At 41.0% G+C, this 25292-nt stretch overlaps 1 pseudogene; it reads left to right on the top strand.

The window, feature by feature from the left end:
• Positions 1–12181: 12181 nt before the first annotated feature.
• Positions 12182–18846, top strand: LOC118664133 (annotated as a pseudogene).
• Positions 18847–25292: the final 6446 nt, after the last annotated feature.

Here is a 25292-nt window from a genome sequence, read left to right as displayed (position 1 = left end):
GTGCCTCACTGCCTAACCCTAATTAATTCCACAGGGGAAACTGTTAAAGGAATTAGAAGTTCTTGCATCTTGGAAACAGGACTCAAGGTAGGGGGTGGGTAAAGCAGGGGACCACATTGTTGTTGCTATAAGCCTTGACATGTTATTTGACTTTTGAAACTGAATACTTTCATTAAAGTATGTATTACTTTAATAAAAAAAATTTTAAAAGACGTATGTCAGTTATTTCTGTGGGCCACGTGCTGGCTGATTTTAGACCAGCCTTGCATTTGACAGAGGAGGAAACAGGCACACAGTTGTGAAGTGGTCTCCTGCCGGCCATGGAAGAACCTGTACCAGCGCAGACAAACATTCCTGGTGTGCTTGCTTTCCGCCCTAACAAACTTTCTTCTTCAGCCAGTAACACCACATCAACACGGCTCTTCATCCTCCCTCACCCCAGTTCTACTCCAGCTCCTCTGCAGAAGACTAGGGCCTTTTTAAGACCTTGGAGATCCTGGGCATTGTGGCTCTTAAAGGGGCCCCATCCCACACCCTATGAATCAGGTCAAAATGCAACCACAACTCCATTTTTAAATAAATTTCCTTTTGGAATTACTTGGCTTTGGGTTGGCGATGATTTCTCAGCAATAATTATGGATTCTTTGCAACTCGCGCAAAGTGAAAAAGCCAACCCCATCAATTGTTTTGAAAGCTATGTCATTTTTGTCACTGTTACATTAAATACTTTGTTAAATAGACACAATGTACATTTTATAGAAATTTCAATTAAACACATTTTTTTAATTTTGCAGTTTTTCTTATTTTAGAAAAACATACTTTTCTTTCCAATTCATTGTTCCTCAGATCACAGGTCCTCAGCATCAAATAGATCGAGTCCCCCTGTGGAATTAGTCCTTCTGTGGTCTGGTCCTCCTAGGGGACCAGGCACAGGAAAGCCAGAAACCCTGCAGCAGCCTTCTCCTGCTCTGTCTTAGGGACTTTAGCTTCATCTCCCAACCTGGTTAGATGTTACCACACAAATAACTTCCCTAAGGACCTGGCTTCTGCTGCCTCTTCATCGTCAGCTGTTACTGCCCCCTGCAGCACGCTGCCCGAATGGCATTTAATTCTGTTAAAATCTCAGGCTTTGTCTTGCCTGCATGTCTGTGTATGTGTAGCTTCTGTTGTTTGAGATGTACTCCCACCTCCCCAGCTATTGCTTCTTCAATCCAATTTTATTTATAGAACAAATCATTTTTCTTTTTAAAATATGGGTCTCCTTAGCTAATTTCTCTATGATAGTACTTACATTATAATATTGCTGTTTTTATTTCTTGGCATGTCTATCTTGTCTAATAATGCCAGAATTATATTATAGCCCCAGCTCCTAGCAAAGTGCTTGGCCCATAGTCAGTACATAATAAATTTGGTTGAATGAATGACTGGAAAGTACACTTGATACTGCAACTACCGATCAGCTGCAGCAACTGGCTTTTTCTGTCCAAAGCATATCACAATTTCATTGCAACAGAAACACAGACTGAGAGTGGAGTAAAAGCCCTTTGTCTTGCCATTCTCTAGTTATGTGACTATAGACATCCCAAAACTTAGTTTTCTCACCATTTCTATAAAATTAAGCTGATATCACCCTGGCCTGTATTACAGAGGTGCCCAGAAAATCAAACGATTCTTTGCGTGAATGCAGTCTATAAACTCTCAAGCGCTCCACCAATCCAAGGCCCTGTAATGACCAAGTTGGTCATGTGGTCTCTGCTAGTGATGACAGCCGGGGGCTCACCCTCAGCATGCTGCACTTGCATCTTTCCCTGGGTGGTAGGGGCAGCCCTCCTTAATGTGAGGGTATGAGGGACAGGGCAGAGGAAAACCAGAAACCCTGAAAAGCATATCACTCATTCCGGGCTAATGAAGAACACACTATAGGAGTAATACCTCCAAAGAAACAAAACCTATTTCTATAGATAGCAGCTATATAAGCTGCAAAAAGAATTAAAAATTAAATTTCCAGTTTGAAAAGAGATATTATCATTACTTAAGGGGGGAAAAAAAGCACAAAATTGATCATTGGCAGAAAGCTTAACTGGTGGGAGCCACACTGCCCATAGTGGGAGCCACACTGCCCATAGGTGAGGAGGCCTGTGCAACCCACTGCCTGTCCCCAACAGCAAGCTTCCCACAGCTGTAACACAGGTTGGCTTGGGTAAGCCCCAGTTTCCTTCCAACTTGTCAGTTCTGCAATCCCAAATGACCTGGGATCTGACCGTCCTGCCCAGGATTGCCTAAATTTCCCCAGGAACTAGCAGAGCATAAAGTGGTTTCATGTCTAGTTGAGAAATATAAACATGGGTCTGTTCAAGTGGCCAGAAAACACATCACTCTGACACACACAGAAAGAAGACAGAGGGTGAGGAATCAGTGAGTCTAAATTGCCAAACCAAGACTGATTTTCCAATTTGAGGGTAGAAGCCAGGCTGTTTGAGAAAGTTTCATAATGGCTTGTCATTCGCTCGCTCTCCAGCTTTGGCTCTGTTATAGTGACTGCCTCCCCTAGACCACCTGGAAGGTGAATGTGAGGAGTCCTGACTTGTACTTGAGGCTCTGTTGCCAAACCCTCCCATAACCCTCGGTAAGTCATTTAACCCCTCAAGGCCTCAGATTCTTCTATTATAAAATGGTTGAGTTGAACAATGAATACATTTATTAATAAACTAGAGGCCCAGCGCATGAAATTCGTGCACAGTGGGAATGTTCCCACATCCCACATGGTTCAGGGTTTGGGATCTGGAGAAGGGACTGCACGCAAATGAAAGAGATGAGACAAGAAATAATAATTTGGAAATATTGGTGGCCAGGCGGGCAAGCCCAATGCAAGAGAAAGGACTTCCCCTGGTGCCCAGGCCTTGTCAACCTTTTATTCAATTTTGGTTACACATCTAGCTCTTAGGCAGGTAATTGTGGTAACAGACAGACTAACTTAAAGGTCAGTAAATATTAGAAAGATTTACTCTGAGACTATTTGGTCAGGAAATAGCTTGAGCCTCCATTATCTGGACTAAATAATCAGTGCATAGCTCTGGCCCTTGCCATGGGTTCAAGGTTCACCAGCATTCCAGGATCCTTGTTTACACTTCTCTGATAGTGAAGATAATGGGTGGTTTCCTACACACAGGAAGGGGGTCCCCTCAGCCCAGCCTGCACCCTCTCCAATCTGGTACCCCTCAGGGGATGTCTGACTGCCGGTTTAGGATCGGGCCTAAACCGGCAGTCAGACATCCCCCTCACAATCCAGGACTGCTGGCTCCTAACTGCTCATCTGCCTTCCTGTCTGATAGCCCTTAACTGGCCCCCCTGCCAAGCTGATCACCCCTAACTGCCCCCCGACAGCCTGGTCACCCCCAACTGCCCCCCTGCTGGCCTTGTCCCCCCACGCAGCTTGCTGCTCAGTCATTTGGTCGTCCCTCACTAACCCTCCTGCTGGCCTGATCACCCCATGCAGCCTGCTGTTCAGTCATTTGGTTGTCCCTTACTAACCCCCCTGCCAGTCTTGTGGCCCCACTCAGCCTGTTCGGTTGTTTCAGATGTGACGGCCCCTGGCTCTTTATATATATATAGATTGGTGAAAAGTGGAGGACAGAAATTAACAGCAGCAGTAAAGTATGCTCTGCAACATGTCACCAGGATGTACTTTTTATTCATCATTGAACAAACATTTATTTATTGTGCCAGGCGTCACTCTAGGTGCTGTAGGTAAGGGAGTGAAAACAACAATAAAAAACAAACATAAAACAGGCAGATAAATACCCCTGCCTTCTTGGAGCTTAAATTCCTATCAGGACAACAACAAATAAACAAATAAATGAAACATATAGGCTGACAGATGGTGATGAGTGCTGTGAAGGAAAAGGGCAGGGCAGGGACCTAGGAGTCCAGGCCTAGGTGCAGTGTAGGTGCTGCGATGCCTGGTGGAGGAGAAAGAACGAGCCAGGGCTGTCAGGGAGCAGAGCTTTCCAGCAGAGAGAGCAGCAAGCACCAAGGAAGCTGGGAACCATAGGGGCACTGGTGTGGCTGAGGGCAAGGCAGAGAGTATAGGAAATGGGGTCACAGACTCAACAGGGGACAGACTCTCGCGCTTTGCAGGAGTTTGGTTTTTACTCAGAGCGAGAGAGGCAGAATTGGAGGATTTTGAGAGAGGAATGGCTATACCAACTTGCGTTTGAAAACAACACTCTGGTGCAGTGTGGAGAACAGACTCTAGGGAGACAGAAACTCCAGCAGCCACAGCACTGGAGAGGTTGGCACAATAGGGCAGGATGATGGCGCTGGGTCGGGGTGGCAGCAGTGCAGGTGAGGAGAGTCAGGTTCTATGTACTTACAAGAGCCAACAGGATTTGTCAATGCAGTAGATGCAGAACTGAGAGAAAGAGGAGATGAGAACAACTTCAAGTTTTCGGGTCTGAGGAACTGGACAGAAGGGTTGACATTGGCTGAAATGGGGACGGTGGCAGGAAAGGGAGGTTTGAAAAGGAAGATTAGGAGTTTATGAAATTTGAGGTGTTTGATATACAAATAGAAATGCTGGAAAGGCAGTTGGGTATACAGTACTGGAGTTCAAAAACGAGGAAGTGAGAACTAGAAATATACATTTAGGAGTTCCTCTGTATATTTTATTTAGCATACATACTTCCTCTGTGATCATCAACAAATGAATAAGTGAACAAAATGTGGCATGCTCATACGCAGAATACTATTCGGCCATAAAAAAGGAATGAAGGTCTGGTAAATGAATGAATGTTGAAAATGTTATGCTAAATAAAATAAGTGAGGCACAAAAGGCCAAATGTTATATGATTCATTTTTTATGAAACATCTAAAATAGATGTCAAATCCATAGAGACAGAAAGTAGATTAGAAGTTACCAGGGGGCGGAGAAACTAAGATGGCGGCATAGGTAAACACCGGGAAATTGTCACCTCACACAACAATTGAAAATTACCGCAAAGGACTGAGCAAACATCATCCAGAACAACAGAAAGGCTGGCTGAGTGTAAATTCTACAACTAGAAGGAAAGAAAAGCACGCTGAGAGCCAGAGGCGCTGCGGAGGTGAAGTGCAGAGGTATGGCGGCTCGCGCGCGCGAGGAAAGGGGGTGGCACCTGAGGACGCGGCTGTCTTTTTGAATCACAAGCTCCCAACTGCTCTGAACTCTGGTTCCGGGAAGTCTCTGGGGACCCAGGACTCATACGGGGAGAAGCTGGTCTGTCCGGCAGCGGGCGAACTTGAAGGCGGCTTTCCCTCAGAGGTGCTTGCAGCAATTAGCGGGTCACTGAGACCCGCGACTCCGGGCGGAGAATCAGCCATAGCTCCTTGATCCTCCCTTTGATTCCCTGAGACCCCGCCCCACCCAGGCTGCAGCAGAGGCTTTTGCATGTGAATGTACCTAACTGCAGCCGAGCCAGGCAGACCCGGAACTTCCAAGAGAAGGCCCAAGGCCCTGCAGCAGCTTGCATTGCTTCACAGCTGAGCCTCTTCGTGGCTCCTGCTGTGTGGCCTCAGGCAGAGGCTGAATTAGCACCTCCTTAGATCCAGGAGCCACTGTACCCAGTGGTCAGAGGAAGACCATCCAGACTGCAACTCCTCAGATCCATAAGGGACACACTCAGGGAGCAGACTCAGTGAGCACCAAAGCCCCACTGAAGCAAGTCTTGCCCCAGAAGGGTGTCTTCAGCACAGAAGTTCTCCCACTTTAGACACAGCTGATTCTCACAGCCAATTGGCCTGGAGGTCAATTCCTCCCAGTGATTCTACAACAACCAAGGCACCAAGAGTGCACCAAGAGTGTCCACCCCAGGTAACTGGGGAGGCTGAGCTACTGGGCCCTACAGGACACCTGGCGCACAGGGCCACTCTATCAACACAGGGAAGCTGCCAAAATGCGGAGACAAAGAAACAGGTCACAAATGGCAGAAATGGAGGAAAGCAAACGATTGGATATAGAGTTCAAGGCCACGTTTATAAGGTTTTTCAAGAATTTTATGGAAACCGCCGATAAATTTAATGAATCCCTCAATAAGTATAGTGAGACCATGGAGGACATGAAAAAGGACCAACTAGAAATTAAGCATACACTGACTGAAATAAAGAATAATTTACAGAGATCCAGCAGCAGACAAGAGGATCCCAAGAATCAAGTCAAAGATTTGAAATACAAAGAAACAAAAAATACCCAACCGTAAAAGAAAAAAGAAAAGAGATTCCAAAAATATGAAGATAGTGTAAGGAACCTCTGGGACAACTTCAAGCGTACCAACATCAGAATTATAGGGGTTCCAGAAGGAGAGAGAGGGCAAGATATTGAAAACCTTTTTGAAGAAATAATGACAGAAAACTTCCCCTACCTGGTGAAAGAAATGGACTTACAAGTCCAGGAAGCGCAGAGAACCCCAAACAAAAGGAATCCAAAGAGGACCACACCAAGACACATCATAATTAAAATGCCAAGAGCAAAAGATAAAGAGAGAATCTTAAAAGCAGCAAGAGAAAGACAGTCAGTTACCTACAAGGGAGTACCCATACGACTGTCAGCTGATTTCTCAACAGAAACCATGCAGGCCAGAAGAGAGTGGCAAGAAATATTCAAAGTGATGAATAGCAAGAACCTGCAACCAAGATTCCTTTATCCAGCAAAGCTATCATTCAGAATAGAAGGTCAGAAAAAGAGCTTCACGGATAAGAAAAAGCTAAAGGAGTTCATCACCACCAAACCAGCATTATATGAAATGCTGAAAGGTATTCTTTAAGAAGAGGAAGAAGAAAAAGGAACTCTTACCATTTGCCACAGCATGGATGGAACTGGAGAGCGGATAAATACCACATGATCTCACTCATTTGTGGAATATAATGAACAACATAAGCTGATGAACAAGGACTGATCCAGAGATGGAGAGGCATTGATTGGACTGTCGGGACTTGGAGGGAAGGTAGGGGAGGGTGGGGGTAAGGGGGAAAGATCAACCAAAGGACTTATATGCAAGCATATAGGCCTAATCAATGGACATGGACAACGGGGGGGTGAGGGCATGAGCGGGGGGGTTGGGGGGGTAGAGGGTAACGTGGGGACAAGGACACATGTAATATCTTAATCAATAAAAAATATATTAAAAAAAAAAAAGTTACCAGGGGTTAAATGTTGAGGAGAATGGAGAGTTATTGCTTCATGGTTACAGTTTCTGTTTGGGTTAATAAAAGTTACGGAACAAGATAATGGTAATGGTTGTACCACATTGTGGATATAATTAATGCCACTGAATTGAATGGCTAACATGGCCAATATGGTTATATATATTTACCACAATTTAAAAAATTAATACTGCAATATGCCAAAAACAATTGATTCATACACCCTAAATGAGTGAATTATATCGTATGTGGATTATACACCTCAATAAAGCTGTTTTAAAGTTAATTATGCAGAAAAGAGAGGGGAAAATTGTGGAATCCCATCCTTGGGTATGCAAGAGAAGATGAGATATAGTACATACCTGCAAGGCTGTGGCTTAGATAGAAATGTGGATAATTCATTCATAATGATAGGATGTAAGTCAAAGAATATGGACGGACAGGGAATGCAGGTAGTAGTAGAGGTTGGGGGCAGGCTTATCATCTTAGCGGCCTTAAAGCTATTGCCATGTTACACATTGCTTATAGCATTTATTTCATTCTGCCAAATGGATCCTTAGCTGATCTTTCTCTTATCCATCATCACTCAATTGCAAGTTTCTCAAAGGTGAATACAATGACTTATTCATTTTGAATTTTCATAGCACCCAATATAATATGTTCTTAAAATATTCTGAATGAATGAGTAAATTATGGATACACTAGACAATTGGCTCCCAAGAGTTCAGCTACTTTTTATTTCCCATCTTCAATTTAGTTAATATCCTCTATTTTAGTGTTGTACATAAGCCAAATGTGTTTGGCGAGAAACCTTCTTAGTATCCAACCAACCATAGTTGTGTGACACTATTATCCAATTCCTGCTTTTTTTTTTAATGTTGTTATTATAGGATTTTCTGTTCTTAACTGGAATCTTATCAAGTCATGTGAAAAATCCTGAGGGGAAAATGACCCAGGATTCAGAGAGAGAAAATATGAGGTAGATTTAAAATATTTATGAATAGTATGAACAAATTCTAAATGGTGAAAGGGCTTCTACCCCTTGGGCTGTTACCACTAGGTGGAATCAGAAAAAAACTTAGAGCAGCAGGCTTCTGAACAAGTTGTTTTAAAAGGTGATGAATATAGACTTAAGCAAAGGAAGTAAAGATATTCTCACCAGGGTAAAAGGCAAAAGCATACAGATGTAATGAGAAAGCCAAGTGAGGGAGAGGGCTGAAGGGGACAAGTAGAATGTAGGTTAAGTTTTCTTTAAAAATCCTGAAAATGAATGACTTCATGTTTTAAACTTTATGTCATGATTCTTGTGAACATTTCATTTAAAGTGCAACATACTGAGAAAATTAATCCAAAACTAATTCAGTAACTAAATGGCACAATCTAAGAAATGTTCTGATATATTCAGAAAAACTTACTAAATCTTTATTTTTCTGCTTGTGTTCTTATAAAATCACAGGCCCTAGCCCATTTGGCTCAATAATTAGAGCACTGGAAGGGTCCCAGATTCAATTTTAGTCAAGGGCACATATCTGGGTTGCAGGCTCAATCCCAACCCTGGTTAGGGTGTGTGACGGAGGCAACCAATCAACGTGTCTCTCTCACATTGATGTTCCTCTCTCTCTATCTCTCCCCCACCCTTCCACTCTCTCTAAAAATAAAAATTAAATAAAAATTAACGGAAAAGCCCTAACCGGTTTGATGTTTCTCTCTCATCAATGTTTCTAACTCTCTATCCCTCTCCCTTCCTCTTTGTAAAAAATCAATAAAATATATATTTTTTAAAATTAATGGGAAAATATTCTCAGGTGAGGATTAACAAAGAAATAAATTTCATCACAGCATTCTTTTTGGAAGTGGTTTTAGAGCTAACATTTACTGGGTGCTTGCCATATTCTACACACTATTCTATGTGCTCCACACATGTTTCAGTTAGTTGTTACAACCATCCTATGAGATAAACCTTATTAACCGCCTTTTTCATACATAGTTAAGGAAATGAGGCACAGAGAAAATAATTAAAATAATATAACTGTTTCAAGGTCACACGACAGGTCTGGATTTGAATCGAAGCTGAGTCTGCCTTTCCTAGGTTATGTGGGTGGCACCTCTCCTTCAAAGCAGTAATGGCAGTCAGACCATTGCTCCCTGCGAGTAGATTCATTTGGTGGGAAGAATTTTATTCACCAAAAGTGGAAGATGTAAGGGTCAGGAGAAAAATGAGGTAGGGAAAAGAGTTTATACTTTTGAAATATATAATTACTCTAAAGTATTATTAAGTAAAAAGGGTACTGCATGTGGTGATATCGGATAATTCAATATGAGATTTGCCCAGCTCTCACCCTGTAAGGAGGTAGAGGGAATAAAAAGATGCATGAATCATTATTGCCTTAGAGGTGCCTGTCGTCTAATGGCAGAGCAACAATGACAAATAATGAACATGTATTCCAGGCTGACAAGATAAATCCTATTCTTGAGGCGTCAGCACTGTGAGATCATAGCAAGAAAAATGAGCAATCCTGAGTGCATGGTGCAGCGAACTTCAAGGAGGAGCGGGCCTTGGAGCTGAGCTTTGGAGGATGAGCAGGGTTTTCACTAGGTCAAGCAGCAGGGAACGCATAGTCTGGGCATGAGCGAAGGGTGGAGATGCCGAAAGTCAAAGAACAGTCAGGTGTGAATACTGCATGAGTGGAGAGCAGTGTGGGACAGGTGGCAGGAGAGGCTCTGGAGGGAGGGCCCTCTCTCCTGATCGTGGAGGGAGGGCCCTGAGTGCCACCACACTGAAGTGTCTAAGCTTAATTTTGTAGGTAATGGGATTTGGCTTGTGTTTTGAGACTTACTGTGAGCTTTTTGAAAGCGAAAACAAGGTCCATGTCTTAATCATGTCTGAATCCCCGACACCTCATACAAAATCTAGAACACAATACACACACACACACACACACACACACACACACACACACACACACACACAAAATGGATGGATGGATGGACGGATGGATAAATGGATACATGAAACATACAATAGAAGCCTTAGAAGTAAAAATGGCAGCATGTGATGCCTAATTGGATAGTTGAGCCTCAGGAGAGAGTCAATTTGACTTGATGATTCCTAGCACAGATTATAAGAAATACATATGGATGAGCAGTTTGAAGAGGTGAGAAATATTTTAATAAACCTGGTATCCTTAGGCAAGCTTCTTCTAGGGTTTTGCTTGGGGATAGCAGATGAACCAATGTCCTTGGGCCTACAGAGAGGGGCGGGAGAGGGTAACTTTTTTTGAAGCTTTCTCCTATCCTAACTTCAGGTTTACCCAAGGTAGCCATCCCTGCTTCCCTCTTGACTCACCTCCTTTCTCCTTTAACATTACACCCAACCACTGCTACCCCACAGTCCCACAGGCCTGGAGAAAGAATCAGGCTGGGCAGAAATGTCATTTTAGGTTATACAACTTCTCATTAATCTTATTATATTCTGTCTGTTTTTTCTGGCATTTTGAAAGTTTGCATAGATTACTGTACTCTTTGAAGGCAAAGGACCAAGTACATGAAAAAAAGGTGGAAGGAGCTTTGCCCAAGAGAAAGAGTGGAAAGTAATACACCCACAGTAATACTCAGTAAAATTTAACTGTTTACCCAGGGTTAACATTCAAACTGTAAGGAATTTTTGTGAGTTTATTTGAACCAAACTGTCAACTATTGCCGGGAAGCAAAATCTCAACGAATTAAAGATAATGCTCCAGAGAATGGTGGTTTTTTACCTAGTTTTATCAATTTCCATCAAAAGAGGAAATGTAATTGGAGGAGACATTACTTGAAATCCATTGGTGACGGATTAGAGAGGTGGGAGAAAGTAAAGTAGGAGGGGTAACTCTGGGATTGGATAAAGAGTGAAATGATAGACACATGCTTCTCTTAGGTACTCTGGTTCTCTTATAAATACTTTTTACAGACACAGCACTCAAAGAGCTCACAGTTTAATCAGAAAATCCAGACAAATAAATGAAATTAATAAAGCTTCAGTGGTAGCCGAGAAAAAGTACTTAACATCTGCTGTGTGGTCAGGTCAGTACTAGCTGAGATTCTAAGAGTGTGCCTAGTAGTAGATGAAGTCTCAACATCACATGTTAATTTAATTCTTGATTAAGGCAGAAGTGATATGACTGCATTTTTTTTAACTTTTGAAAAAAAATTGATTTCAGAGGGGGACTATTAGAGAGAGAGAGATAGAAACCTCAGTGATAAGAGAGAATCATTGATTGGCTGCTTCCTGCACACCCCGCACTGAGGATTGAGCCCACAACCTGGGCATGTGCCCTAACTGGGAATCAAACGGTAACCTCTGGGTTCATAGGTTGATGCTCAACCTCCAAGCCACACCCAGCCGGGTAAAACTGCATTTTTTTTTAAACTGCATTTTAAGACTTCCTTTGCATTGCTTTTTGGGCTGTCTGATTCATGTATTTTTTCTACTAATTGAAGATTCAGAGATTATATCCTGTCATATGACAACTTCCAGATGGGGTTAGCCAATATTCTAAGAGCAAATTCATACAATTCTTAAATGAAAAATAAAAAGCAGCACTCAAAATAACTCAAATATAAAACATGTTATCATAATGGACAAACTTTCCGAAAAGCTGGCATGTGGCTCAAAATTTAATATACTATTAATGGTACGCATGGAATTCCCAGTAAAGACTATTAGTAAAATGTATGACTATATATAAAGAAATGTAGCTACTAATTACAGTACTTTCAGATTAAAATCACATGAAGCCTTCAAGAGAATGACATGTATTTTCCATCCCAGAAAATATCGCTATTTATCAAAAAACAGGAAATAGCAGAGGATTATGTGTCCAGTTTCAGTAAACAAGAGATTTCCTGAAGCTAAACAGGAATGCCGATCAATGGCCTCATTGAACTCTACTGCCAGACAACCAGCCTTAAGGCAAACCTGCCTTCTCTTATGACAAAACCTAAACTGTGACTCAAGAGCTAAATGATGACGGTAAATAAAACAGAGTTCACCATGATTTAGCAGAATATTCTAGCCTTCTAAGGGAAACAGAACTAGCCTTACACAACATCACAAATCATAATTATTCAGAAGGTTTCTCCTTGGATCTTGGTTGATCACCCAGATTGCAGTAAGTCCTCTAGAAAGAAAAGGCTCTCCACCTGAGGACTACCCACTTGTCTGTCCACAGAATTTAAACAAAATGTAATTGCATTTGTTGCAGGTATTTTAGTTTTGTTGAGGTGAAGAGAAATATGTTTCATCTTTTTATAAAAAATAAAATGGGGTCAGGGGGGACACACAAAATTTTATTTAACACTGTATTTATTCAGCTTTGGTCCAAAGAAGGGATGAATTCAGGTAGGAAAGGAGAGGGATAAAAATGGATATTTATCTTTCTCTGACTGGCTTATTTCGCTTAGCATAATGCTCTCCAGTTCCATCCATGCTGTTGCAAAAGGTAAGAATTCCTTCTTTTTTACAGCAGCATAGTATTCCATTGTGTAGATGTACCACAGTTTTTTAATCCACTCATCTGCTGATGGACACTTAGGCTGTTACCAAATCTTAGCTATGGTGAATTGTGCTGCTATGAACATAGGGATGCATATATCCTTTCCAATTGGTGTTTCTAGTCTCTTGGGATATATTCCTAGAAGTGAGATGACTGGGTCAAAAGAGAGTTCCATTTTTAGTTTTTTGAGGAAACTCCATACTGTTCTCCACAGTGGCTGAACCAGTCTGCATTCCCACTAGCAGTGCAGGAGGGTTCCTTTTTCTCCGCATCCTCGACAGCACCTGTTGTTTGCTGATTTGTTGATTATAGCCATTCTGACAGGTGTGAGATGGCACTGCATTGTCATTTTGATTTACATCTCTCGGATAATTAGTGACTTTGAGCATGCTCTCATTCATAGGTGCTGGAGGCTAAAGCAAACAACAGTTAACATTGGAAGGCAAATGGACTTTGATATTCAGCAGGGATGAATCAGCTGTGACTGCAATGGCTCGAGGCGATTTCCTGACCTTATAATCTTTACATTGTATACCAAACTTTACCTTTGATCTGCCTGTATGCATTGCTAAAGGGAAAATGTGTATTCAAGTAAATAAAAAGTGGACCAGGCCAGAAGAAGTGTGTGCCTCTTCAGGAAAGAGGTCTCCACCTGGCCCCCAATGCCTTCTACATTCATATTTCTTGTATAGCATTTTCATTTGTGCGTTGGCCCCCTCCTTCAGATCCTGAACCTAGCCCCAAAGGCCATGGCACATAGGGAAAGTAGTTCCCTAAATCCACTCCAATAAATATTTACCATGGGGTAAGAAAGTAAGAAAAGAAGGAGGAAATGAAGGAAGGAGAAAAGGAAGGAAGGCAGGGTGAAGGAAGGGAGGAAAGAAGGAAAGGAGGAGAGAGAGAAGAAAAGAAGGTTGGTTTTAAAAGATTCAACTTGTCCATGGACTCCATTCATTCAGTCAAGAGTCACTGACCTCTCACTATGTGGTACTAGATCCTGAAAGAGTGATAAGCATACAAGACTTGAAAATAGAAACCTTGGTGTTAAGTACTAGTTCTCTCAGTTATTATGTATGTGCTTTTTTTTAGTATAAATTTTCCCATATGTCAACTGAGGCTTATAAAATCCACCTCAGGATTGTAAGGATTGGATGAGATAATATTTCTAAAGTACTAAGCACATAGTAGGAGCTCAATAAATATTAGTTATTTCCCCCCTTTAAGTATGAGAGGTACCTAAAGTTCCTTGGAGAGAGTTTGCATGAATTGAATACGGCAATAAGACAGGACCTGGACACAGAAAAGGTGGAGGGCAAGCAGAACACCTCTTGGTGTTCATGTGACTTAGCTGGTCTGATGGTGACCACGCTGGCTCAACTGTGTAAGAATATACACAAGCCTAGAGTACAACATGCTCTGAAACTTTATCTGAGCTTGAATTCTCAATCTCAGATTGATGTCTTTTTGTTGATGTTTGTACATTGTTGAGCAAATTTTACTAGCTTCTTATTCTTAGACAGTATTGGAGGAAAAGCGATATCTGTCAGTTGGATGTTCTTATAAATAAAATGGACATGGGGGTTTGCTTTATAATGATTTATGCATCCAAAACATTATCCATCTAAACATGCTTATAATCAGAGAAAAATAAATCATTTGCTGAAAAATGATGAATTTTCCACTTAGTAGATTAACCAGTTGCACATTTCTGTTTTGAAAATCAAAATTCTTGGCTATATCTAGAGCGGCTTAGGATGCAATGTTTTGGATAATTTTGCCAACCTCATGTTCTGGCCAGAAATAAGAAGACATCAGGAGACAATGGCTCAGCTGGTTGTGAAAGACTCTGGGTTGATACATAAGCTCACCCAGCTACAGAAACCAGTTTGAAAAAAAAGACTTGTTCAGCCTTGCTGAGCTACTCTTCCAGAAATAAGACCAGGTGAAGGCTTTATTTTTTTTCCCTGTTTTGCTTTAACATGTAAATTAAATATTTGCCTACTTCTCACTTTAAATCATTAACAAAACCTGAATTCTTATTGAACACAGCTTGGTTTACTCACATTCATCTCCTACTATGTACCCAGAAGGGTAAAAGATACCAAAGAAATGTAAGTAAATATATGCTTAGATGTTTTTCCCACGGTAAAAATATATATTTAATATACACAATATTTCATATGTATTAAAGAGCAATAAAAATATATTTGATGTTTAAAACAATAAACATTTACTCTGTGCCTCACCCGTTATATAACATAGACACCTATATTGGCTTGAGAAACTATAGTCTGATGGAAGTGGAGGGTGTCAGATATAGACAAACTTGCTTTTAACAGTATAATGTAAGATGGGTTTTGTTAAAGTTTAGGACTAGAGGACTATAGGCTATGACAAGATAAAATTGTGTGTCTGTGTATATACACACACACACACACGCAGAAGTTTCCAGCTTTCAGAAAAATCTGTCTTATTGAGCCAAGCAATAACCTCCCCAAATAACTTAAAAACCATATAATGCAAAGTTTAACAAGAAATGCAAAACATAAATTCACTTTCTAACATATTAAGAATCAAAACAACAATTCTCAACTTTCAAATACCTAGGATTTACCTGGGAACATACTTCTTCAATCACAGACTCCAAAGTCTTAAAATTCCTTGAACAAACAATATAAATTCTTATAAAAATCTCTATGAAACCCAGCCAACATGGTGCAGTGGTTGAACATCGACCTATGAACCAGGAGATCACGATTTGATTCCCAGTCAGGGTACATGCCCAGGTTTCAGGCTCGATCCCCAGTGTGGGGTATGCAGCAGGCAGCCAATCAATGATTCTCTCTCATCACTGATGTTTCTCTCTCTCTCTCTCTCTCTCTCTCTCTCTCTCTCTCTCTCTCTCTCTCTCTCTCTCTCTCCCCTTTCCTCTCTGCAATCAATAAAAATATTTCTTAAAAATGTTTAAATCTTTATGAAATAACTGTTTTTAAAAATCAAAATAACTAGCCATGATAATTATCACATTTCCTCCTTTCATTTTATCTAGTTGCTAACATTAACTGCAAAAGTGATGAATTGGGATAATTTCTAAGAGAAACTTTCTGACAAGAGCATAATTTGGATGGTAGAATACATTATTAAAAAAGAATCTTTTTTTCTGGTATAATTAGGTTATAACTACATGATATCAAAACAACCATTTGAGTGAGGTAAGGTGATTCTACTTACCTAATATTTTCTAAGGAGAATCTATTGTGTATATAACCCTATGGTAGATACTTGATGGGGGTGGGGAAGGGAGATGGGGTAATTGCCTGAGTGAGGTCTAAAGCATTGAGGAACCTCAATCATTGCCTTAGAGAAAAACATAAAACAGGTGCATAGGAAACAATAAATGTATGCTATAGATCAGTGATGGCGAACCTTTTGAGCTCGGCGTGTCAGCATTTTGAAAAACCCTAATTTAACTCTGGTGCTGTGTCACATTTTATATATTTATATATTTTATATTTATATTTATATTTATATTTATATATTTTATATATTTAAATGCCATTTAACAAAGAAAAGTCAACCAAAAAAATGAGTTCACATGTCACCTCTGACACGCATGTCATAGGTTCGCCATCACTGCTATAGATAGTAGGTATTGGATTAGTTTAACAGACCTTAATGTGCTCTGGATTGATCTAGGAAAAGAACAAGAGTTGGAACCTGAAGAATAGAATTTGCATGCTTAGAGACAAGAGGAAAACAGTATTAGCAAAAGCCCAGCACACTGTTTTGTCTCCCAGGCTGCTAAGTGGCCAGGTTGAATTGAATTGCTGTTTTGGGGTTACCAAACCACAACTTTACTTTTTCAACAGTAAAAACAAATAAACAAAGGAGGAGAGAGCAAGGAGAATAAGATATTTAAAAAAAATAAAGGGGAAAGTAAATTTCCATATAGAAAGAATTTCTGCAGGTAGGCAGACAAAAACATTTCCTCACTGAATACCCCTGGGTTTATTTAAATTAATAATCAGAAGAAAATAGCAAACATTTATTGAGCACATATCAGACACAATATTATTCCAAGCACTTACATGCTGTGAGAATACTGTGAGGTAGGAACTCTTCCCACCATATCATCACAGTTCCTAATAGCCCACGACTCTCTAAAACTAGAGATTTTAAATCAAAGATTAATTTCATTTATGCATTTTCAGTACTTTCTATTTTTGTGCATCAAAGAAGTTTACTTTAGCAAACTAGACCTGAAAGGATGGTAGAAGCTACGTGAAGTATGGTGTGGCTGATTGAGCTGCCTGGCACAGCTTATCTGAGGGCAGTAAGACTGCGGTGACCACACAGGTGGCAGCTGAGAGTCAAGCGGGGCAGAGGTGGTGGCCGCAGGAGCACTGGCCGGTTTCTAGCCCTGGATACAGGTGCAGCAAGACCTTCCACGCTGTTTCATCCTTTTGGTATTCGGGGTGAGGGGAGGGAGTTTCTCTGAAGCCAAGTTTGAGGTTTCGAGGCTAAGGAACACGTAGTTGAGTATGATGATAGTGACTTTGCTGAACATGAGGACATCACAGCAGATGCTGTTACTGAAGCTCAATGGGTGATGACCACTGAAGATGATGAAGACAAAGCAGCTGTGGAGTTGGGAAGGTCAGGTGAAAATCAAAGAGATTTTGAAGATGCAGATACCCAGAAGGGAGATCCTGAGAGTGAGTCATCCGACAATGAAGAATTTGAAGGTTATGAAGACAAATAGAAACTTCTAGAAAAATAAAGACCTAATAACAATTGTTGATGTTCCTGCACACCTCCAGAACAGTTGGGAAAATATTATCTAGAAACTAGAGGTCCGGTGCACGAATTCATGCACGGGTAGGTCCCTCAGCCTGGCCAGCAATTGGGGCCAATGGGGGCCATCTTGCCCAGTCCCAATTGATTGGCTGGCTGGGGAGGGACCAGGGGAGGGCTCCAGGGCATGTCTGGCCCTCTTGTCCAGTCCCCATCAGCTGGACCCCAGCAGCAAGCTAACCTACCGGTCAAAGCATCTGCCCCCTGGTGGTCAGTGCATGTCATAGCGACTGGTCAAGCAGTCAACCGAACGGTTGACCTATTGGTCAACCTATCGGTGGGACACTTAGCATATTTTGCTTTTATTATATAGGATTTTGATGGTGACGGGTCTGCTTCATTGGGAAGAATAAAAGCAGTCCCCTTGCTCGGGCCTGGTTTGACACTCAGACAGAGCTTTCAGAGAGGAACTTAGCCTTAGTAGAAGCATCAAGCACAGGAAAGCTGAACCAGGGGAATGAGAAAGTTGAACCCTGGGGCCTTCTGGTCGAGTGTGCTGTGAAGGGATTCCTGTCAGCTCAGGCTCCTCAGGAGACAGGACTTACTGAATGTCCTGGCCCAGTTGGTGACACCCGTGAGTGACCAAGTGCAAACAAAAGTGACCATGAATAATGAGGCCCTGGATACCTACTAAGTGTTTGCTGTTGGCACTCAGAAAGCCTTGGTGAGACTGCAGAACGAGATGCAGCAGTGGGTATTGTGACAAACCTACATCTGGAGCAAAGTATGGACTGCCAGACTCCTTGGCCATGCTATCAGGTTGGAGAAGTCACAGGGAATTCCAGACACAAAAGTTCACTTGCTAACACACTATGCTGACAAGATTGAATCCACTCATTTTTCAATCAGTTCTTGGGTCCAGAAATTATGCAAGAGGAAGGTGACCCTTTAAAACTACCTGACACAAAGAGGATTACTGTTTGCATTTCATGTGCCTGGCTCAGGCGATATTTACCCAGAGGATATGGGGGCTTTGCTACCTCCGATGAACATGGTGATGTATTCCAGTGACAAAGCCAAAGACTTCTGACTCAACAGGGGAGGCAAACAAAAGTCAGATAAGAACAGAGCTAAAGTCCAAGAAATCATCTAGAAGCTGAAGCAAGTGCAAAGCCCAGAAGTGGCACAGTCTCAGTGTGAGGAGAAGAAAAGAGCAGAGAAAAGCAAATCATAGATGAGAAACTGCTCAGGCTAGAGGAAGCTGTCTTGAGTGAGGTGTGAGCAAAAGAAATTGGAAAAGAAGCAAATGAAAATGAAACAAATTGAGGTGGAAGCCATGTAAAGCCTCCCCAGAGATCTGAGTCCAGATGCCACATGTAAGTTCTAAATTCATAGGAAATGTAAAAAAAAAAAAAAAAATACCAGTCGATTTCTCATCTTAAAGTTCAAACACTCACCCTGGCCAGTGTTCTCAGTGGTTAGTGTAGGTCCCCATACCGAAGGGTCATGGGTTCAATTCCTGATCAAGGGCACATACCGGGGTTGCAGGTTTGATCCAGGCCCTGGTTGGGGCACATGCGGGAGGCAACCAATCAGTGTGTCTCCTTTACATCAAGGTTTCTCTCTCTCCTTCCCCTTCGTTCCATTCTCTCTAAAAATAAATGAAAAAATATATATATATCCTCTCATGAGGATTAACAAAAAAAAATTCAAACACTCCCAGTGACTGAGAAATCCTATTTCCTCATCTGCTATTTTTTGTTTGAAGTTTTACTGAGGTTATATGTAGATACATTGGAAGGATGCTGTTTCAGTAATTTTCTTCTAGGTAATAAAATTATTTTGATTGTTTCATGAAAGAAATAATATATGAATTATGAGTAGTCTTAAAATATTTTTAAAATTACAACATGAATCATCTGTGCTTTTAGTGTTTAAAACTAGGCAGCTGAAATGGATGGCTATAAAAATAACTCTAAACAAAGATTCCACAAATAACTGTTGGAATTGCACAATAAACATTGCTTAGTGTTTCTTTTTTTTTAAAAAGGCAAGAAAATAACTATTTTTCATGAACAGTGTATTCAATCAGTTGAAATGTAAATTTGAAGAGTTACAATCAGGAAATTCCCATTGAATGTTCAATACAAACTTCACATATATATGCCGTATGTATACATTTTAAAATTATTACTGTTGATGAGGAGCAAAGTATATAAACTTATATTTCAGTCTCAGAGAAAGAGAAGTCAAGTAATGTGGAACAGAGGAAACACAGAGAGCAATATCAGAAGAAAGCCACTTACAAATTGAACAAGCAAGGCCAAACATAGTAAACTAGTGACCTAATGTAAAAATGTATCTATTGCAATCACACATTTCAAAGGTAATAGACCAGATCTATCAATAACAAGCCAAGTGGGTTCAGGAGTTATAGCTTCTATTATTAAGCTTCCCAGCAGTTAAACACACACACACACACACACACACACACACACACACACACACACACTAAAACAACAAAAAATTTTTGCAGTGGAATTCTTGGGTGATTCTTTTGGCTAATATTAACAAATTCCAAACATCTCTGCTCTTCCCTCAAATTTACTAAGCAAAAATTAATGACTTAAATGCCAATTCCACCCTTGTTTTGTAATTACAAGTTTCCCACTAACATTAGCAAGAATGTCTTCTTGGAACATTGGTTTCCCCACGTATATACCAAGCAAGTTGTTTCTTCATCGACTGAAGAGGTTCAAACTGCCAATTGGCTTTAAAAGTTCATTAAATGGTCAGTTATGTGTGAATCATAGTTGTAGAAATTTTAAGGTGACACATGCATTAGACTAGTTTCCAATCACGTCTAACAATCAATAAATTTGGAATTCCATGAATTCAGTTATTCATTTCACAACGTTAATCATTGCAGTATTGATGTTAATACCATTTAAAAGTACTGAACAGCATTTTAAGATTCTATGACATGCTTTGCCATGCCTTATCTTATTAGGACTTTATGACAAATCCTGGAATTCACCCAGGTAAATCATCTGGCTTTGAATCCAGAGCTTTTCCTACAGCTAATAAATAAGGGTTATGAGAAGGCAAAGAGAACAGTGGACCCTCAGTTACTAATGAACAGATTTTCTAGTTTATAGTGAACTGTTCTTCCCCAGCCTGACTTTTGGAAGGGTCAGACCCACAAAGTGGACATACAAATTCCCCTGCTATATTTTTCTCATCCAGGATAAAAACATGAACAGATCATCTTCTCAGAAGTATATAGAGTTTAATATTTAAAAGAAGTTGCTGTTCATTGAAATATTGATTTCTGCTGATCTCTCATTTACTTTTACATATTTATGGGGATTCTGTTGACCATTTCTATTTTGTAAGTAGTGGAGTAATTTTCTAAATTTAGATTTTAAGTTGAAGGCCATGTCATTGCTAGAATATGGCTCATTGTACTTTTCTCTTCCTAGTTGATATTATTTTCATTTAATTATTCTCTGGAAACTGGATTGTAGAGTGTTAGGTTGGCACCGACAGGAGACAGGCCAAGAAACACGGTGAGAATTTAAGAAATGTTATTCCATTCTCTCACAGTGGGCTGAGACTAGTGTGTTGGTGTCAGCCCCGAGGGGGTGTGTTGGTATCATTCCTGAGGGGGTGGTTAGGTTCTCTTGTATAGAGTAAAAGTATGCAAGGTAGGGTCAGGATGTGGGTTGCACCTGTTGGTCAAACAGAGGGGTGGGCATGAGTCAGTCAAGGGGGTCAAGGGAGGACAGGGGGATTCATCTTATCTTGCTGCTGCAGGTGCAGGCCATCAACCCCAAGCTATGGGAAAAGGCTTACCCTATATAATAAAGAGGTAATATGCAAATTGACCTTCACACCCTCACATCACAAGATGGCCAGCAGGGGAGGGCAGTTGGGGGCCATCATGCAGGCAGGGGAGTGGTTAGCGGGTGATCAGGCTGGCAGGCAGAAGTAGTTGGGGGCATTAGACAGGCAGGCAGGCAAGTGGTTAGGAGCCAGTAGTCTCAGATTGTGAGAGGAATGCCCGACTGCTGGTTTAGGTTTGATCCCACACAGATCGGGCCTAAACCGGCAGTTGGACATCCCCCAAGGGGTCTCAGATTAGAGAGGGTGCAGGCTGGGCTGAGGGACACCCCCCGCCCATGCACGAATTTCATGCACCGGGCCTCTAGTAAGAACATATATTTCAGAAAACATGTCCAATCAGGAGAGATTAAGAGTAGGTCACTCTAACCTAGAGAATATATAATTTTCCAATAAAGTAAGGCAATAAGTGCTTGTTTATACTTCTGAAGAATCTCTGGTTTTGTTTTTCCATTCTTTATATTATGCATATACAAAAAGTCTGAAGAGTTTGCTTGTTTTCCCTTAGCCCTACTGTCTTTTTTTCATGCCCTTTTCCCAATCAAATAAACAGGATACACAGCTCATAGCACTTACAGCAATAGTTGGTGTCATTTCATTTTGCATTTTCCATTATTCCCACACTCAAAGCTATCCTCTGTATTTGTTTCACCTGTATATGAGCCATTCAGTGCCTGTATCTATAGGCATTTGCTTAGATAAGATGTGGAAGTTATGGAAGGCATTCGTATTTTAATAATTGGAGGAAATAACATTCTAAGTAGTTCTGAGCAAATTTCACATAAATCTATACTAGGATTGCATTAAATTATAGCTTTTATTTTTATAAAAGCTTATATCACTTTAAAACGCAACAGAGAGCTTCTAAATAATCATTTTTTCTGAAGTCTTGCAGGTAATTAACTTTTAAAAATTATTATTTTTTAATATGTTTTTATTGATTTCAGAGAGGAAGGAAGAAGGAAAGAGAGAAACATCAATGATGAGAGAGAATCATTGATTGGCTGCCTCCTGCGCGCACACTACTGGGCATCAAACCTGAAGCCCAAGGAATGTTCTCTGACCAGGAATCAACCATGACCTCCTGGTTCATAGATCAACACTCAACCACTTGGCAACACTGGCCGGGCAGTAATTAACTTTTTTATGTTAAGGAAAGATATTTCATGATTGTTAGATGGACCTTGAAAATGAAGTTACCATATCATAAGCACAATATTCATAATAAGGACAAAAGAGGCAAGCATATTGACATAGACAAGCATGAAAGACCGGAGGAAGAAAAAAAGTGAAAAACAAAAGAATGTCTTTGAGAGCTAAGAGTAGGCCAGAAGGTAAAACAAAATAAGAGGTCTTAACTTAGCTTCTCTATTCTCTGTTCATGGGAATGTGAATTCTGAAATTAAAAGAGGATAATTTCAAGAAAAAGGTGAGTAGCCAATCCTCCATACCATCTATACTGGCTGAATGGCATCTGGAGTTTTATGTTTCTTTCTAGGACTAGGTTCAATATTTTAAGAGGATTCAAAGGATAAAATATACCAAAGCAATAGTGTATTCATTTGTTCATCCATGTATTCATTAATTCTTCTATAAATACTTCCTGAGCACCTACTTTATACTGTAACCCATAGTATATGTTAGAAGATAGATTCATTCATTCATTCATTCATTCACTCACTCACTCACTCATGCATGTCTATCATGTTCCAGGAATTGAACAAGTCAGTTAAGGTCCCTGCAATCACAGAACACCTGGATATGTTAAAGAAAACTTAAAATACAGTATAAAAATCACTATAAGACATAGTAAAGCCTTTATAAAGCACAGAGGACAGAGGACAGGATATGTCTGGAAGAGGAAAGGGTTTAACTTGGGCCTTGAAGAACGAGTAAATCAGTGTATGGAGAAAGGGAGGAAGGGTACCACCGCCAGCAAAGAACGGCAAAGTCACTGAGGTGCAAACATACAATCAGGCTGCAGCAGGAATGAGGAGCAATTTGGTCATATGAGAAATTGTTAAAGAAACTAGATTTTTAACCTAGAGAATAAGTGGCTCATGGCTGGGGTATTACTATTGTCTTCAAATATCTGGAGGTATGTCACTTATAAAAGAGCAATTCCATTCCATAGGGCAAAACCAGAAACAACCCATAGAAGCCTGAGAGAAATAAATACATCTAGAGTCAATGTCAGAAAAACTTGCAATGAGAGTTGTTTCATATGGAATGAGAGGCCTTTTGTGAAAGTAATTAAATGACAGGAAATAGTCAAGCAGAGGCTGAACAAATCATAGGTTTACAGAGTCAACTCCCCCACTGGGCTGAGCACTGACCTTTAAATCGAGTCCAATTGTTCAGTCCAAATATTCAGTATCATTGAGAGCTAACATCAGGTCACAGTGTTCTGAGAGCACAGTAGAATCCTGGGGAGGAATGAGACCTTGATGAATGAAGCCAATGCTTTTATTTTATAGATGAGAAAATGAAAGGCTTGGAATGAGAAATGGCTGAGGTCGCCAAGCAAATCAGTAGCTACATTTGGATTAATCACCCCATCAACTCCCTGTGTGGTAATCATATTACACTGTTGCTCTGATGTAAATCTAAATATCTGGAATCCAAATTCTCATAAATAGACACACTTAATAACCAAAGCACACTCTGGAATGTTAAGGTAAAAATGCAGAACAAGAAGCTCAGTTATCAGAAAACTGGAGAAGGGAGTACATTTTTCCTCATTTTTCAAAAATAAAAGGGTTTCTGGAGATTTTTACTTCGACCCAGGAGAAATATATATCAGATCAATGAATATAAAAAAAAAAGTTGTGATCACAAAGAACCAATGCAGAACAATTCATGCCAAACTAACCTTTCTTTACCTTTTAACACAGTAAGAAAATGTATCTGTGTATGCCATCATCCATTTCTTTATCTTCTCAACAAGTATATATTTGAGTATCTGTGATGGCTCTCACACTGAACTAAGTACATCAGGAAGATAAAAAGGAGCTCAGAATAATACAATGCGCTGTGACCAAGACAGAGGATGTTGGGGTTGTAAAGGATGAGTGAAGAGGTGAGGACTTTCAGGGGGGAGAGAGTAGCATGTAAAGAAGTGCATTTGGAAGTGGGGTGGGAGCGCGAAGATGGCCATGGCAGAAGAGGAGCCGAAGCCCAAAAAGCTGAAGGTGGAGGTGCCACAAGCGCTGAGGAGAACCAAGATGGCGTAGGGTACGGACCTGTGCATGCTGTCTCTCACAACAGCATCGAAACTACCAACTATAAGACAAACAGCTGTCATTCAGAACCATGGGAAGGCTGGCCTAGTGGAAGCTCTATAACTGGAAGGAAAGAAAGAAGAGCATTGAGACTGAGTAGGATATGCAGAGGCTCCAAGAACAGAGGTACGGAGTTGCGCGCCAGGCAGGCTGCAACTGGATGCGCGGGTTTTTTTCAATCAGAAGGGGTTACAGACTCTCGAATCCACTGAGCTTATTTGGGGCGGGACTCTGAGGTCCCAGACCCCTACGGGGAGAGGCGGGACAGCCTTGCCGCAGGTCGGAGAGCGAGGGTGGCTTGCTCGCGAAGCTGCTCGCCGGCACTCAGGGACGTGGAGATGCGCAGGGAGTCCTGGAGAGGCGAGAAGTCGCGGAGATGCCATTGCCCTTTGCTCTACTCTGGTGACTCCTGGAGGCCCCGCCCTACACAATCTACATCCCCGCCCTAACTGTGCCAGTGGCACAAAGAGAACCTACTGTGCTTTTGCAGCCCAAACCAAAAAACGGCAGACTTCAACTCCTCGCATACATAAGGGACACACTCAAGAAGCAGAATTAGGTTTGGAGGAAGCCGGAGCCAGACCCGGCTGGGCCGGCGATGTGG

Source organism: Myotis myotis, unplaced genomic scaffold (assembly GCF_014108235.1).
Source record: "Myotis myotis isolate mMyoMyo1 unplaced genomic scaffold, mMyoMyo1.p scaffold_m19_p_10, whole genome shotgun sequence".
Classification (NCBI taxonomy): domain Eukaryota; kingdom Metazoa; phylum Chordata; class Mammalia; order Chiroptera; family Vespertilionidae; genus Myotis; species Myotis myotis.
Note: the sequence above shows the minus strand (reverse complement) of the source record. Positions and strands in the feature narration are given on the sequence as shown.